General features: G+C 36.6%; 1 pseudogene; it reads right to left on the reverse strand.

Moving 5' to 3' along the window:
• Positions 1 to 218: 218 nt before the first annotated feature.
• LOC102497683 (cytoskeleton-associated protein 2 pseudogene) lies at positions 219 to 1,693 on the reverse strand (annotated as a pseudogene).
• Positions 1,694 to 2,069: the final 376 nt, after the last annotated feature.

Below are 2,069 nucleotides of genomic sequence, written 5' to 3' on the forward strand. Positions count from 1 at the left end.
TTGAATCTTTTGTCATCTTGCTACTTTTCACAATCCCCAAATACCACATTTTGATGATCTTTATTCTCCATTTCTGGTTTTCCTGGTTGTAGATTTACACCTACATATTCAGTGTCAATTTGGATTTGTTTGATTACATAATAATCCTCAATATTTTTCTCCAAATTAAATTTGATTCTTTATTGTGATAATATCTACACTCAAATGCCACATCTCTCTTATATAGACTGAGCCCCTGCCAGAATGGCCTGCTCATAAATTGTGATAATATCTTCAATAGAACTTGTAATTGATTCAATAATGCAGGCATATCCAATATTTAACAAGTTTATTAGCAATATTTTTAATCTGCAATATTTTTAATCAAGTCATTCAGCGTGACCAATATTTTTTCTGGGCATCCCTCATTAATCAGGTTCAGGCATTTGGAAAATGTCTTATTTACTTTTGCAGTAAATAATCTTTGTTTATCTTCTTCCATGGTAGTCCAGAGGGACCCAACTGGTTTTTTATTTTGTGCTTCAGACTCAGGCTAGGTAACTACTGAATTAGGTGGTCTTTTCAGCATTCTTTGTTGGCTTCCCACTCAGATGAGCTTTTCTTTCTCCTGCAGTTTCTTTGAGCTGGGCTGATCTATTACTAATAGTTGGCTTTTGCTATAGTGTGTCTTTGCTGCTGAATGGATTTTGACTTTTCTATTAGTTTGGTGTTAGAAGATGAAGTAGACCTAGCTATAATTTCAGATGTAATGCTTCTTGATAGTGACTTAATTCTTTTTATGTCTTCAGAAGAACTGGTTGTGACACTAGATAAAAGCATTTTTTAATATAATGACTTTTTTTTTTTCATGAGGCCCTTTCCAGATTGTAACATTGGCAGAGGTCCTATTTATGCCTTCTTTCACTATGTCCCAGGTATTAGTGTGGTGATTTCTTATAGTAGGTCGAACAAGTTGTGTGCTCTGGGATGTAGTGCTCACAGATTTAGTGTAGTGATCATATTTTAGGATCTACTACTTTTCACTACTACAGTTTTGATGTTTACAGGTTGAGGCTTTGTGACTTTAAAGACAGTAGTTGAAAGTTTCTTTGTTGTTGTAGAACTCTCATCTTTGGCTTGTAGAGGTTTTCTAAATGAATTAATCTTAGACTGCGCAATTTGGCCACAATAAGATCCAAGAATAAATTAGTTGGGCACTTTAATATCTTGCTTTGATTTTTCTGTAGTGATTTGTTTCTTCTTATTATTATTAAAGTGAAATACCTGGCTCTATGTCATTTATTGACTTGGGGCATAATCTATAATCAATAACAACTGCAGAGTTTGATTGGCATTGTCAAAATTATGTATATCAACTGGTATAGTTGAATTGGTTAATTCATTTGAAGGTTTTATAGGAATATATATATATATATTTTCCAATTATTGCATTATTTGTGCTCTCTGTGGGTCTACTGGCATTTTCATCAGCCATTTTTGTTTTAAGTTTCTTAACTTTTTTCCCCTTCTTCAACCTGTACCTCAGGAATCATTGCTCTCTGGCCTCTACTGATACTATCTGATTTTCCTGCCAAAACTGTGTTTTTCTTCTTAGCAGATGTTCCTTGAATTTTTGTCTTTGCTCTATGATCATGGACTGGGTTATTTCACTCAGGGCCAGCTGCAAATGCAGGGGCACTGTTGAGGTGTTCATTGCAGTCTGTGGTCATGGGGGTGACTGGTGTGAGGAACCCTCTGACTTCTTTGGCCCACAGCTATACAAGTGTTTTTCTAATGATGGGTTTCCTGTCTTAGGTGGGAGGACTGTACAGCTGTTAGGCTCAGACTCTCTTACCCATCTTTGGCTAACCGATTCAGCACCTCAGGCAGGAGCAATGTCTAGGCTCCATGATACTCCATCTACAGGTTTTGTTAGTGGACTTGGATAGGCTGCATTTTTATGGAGTCATCAATTTGGCATTTAAGGAAAGCCATGAGCTTATTAAAGAGAAAAGGCCCCAAAGAGCAAACAATCTGTAAACCCAGAATCGGACCAAGTATGGGGAGGAAAAAGGGGAGGAGTCCATACC

The sequence above is a fragment of the Tupaia chinensis genome, unplaced genomic scaffold (assembly GCF_000334495.1).
Source record: "Tupaia chinensis unplaced genomic scaffold, TupChi_1.0 Scaffold144814_1, whole genome shotgun sequence".
Taxonomy (NCBI): Eukaryota; Metazoa; Chordata; class Mammalia; order Scandentia; family Tupaiidae; genus Tupaia; species Tupaia belangeri.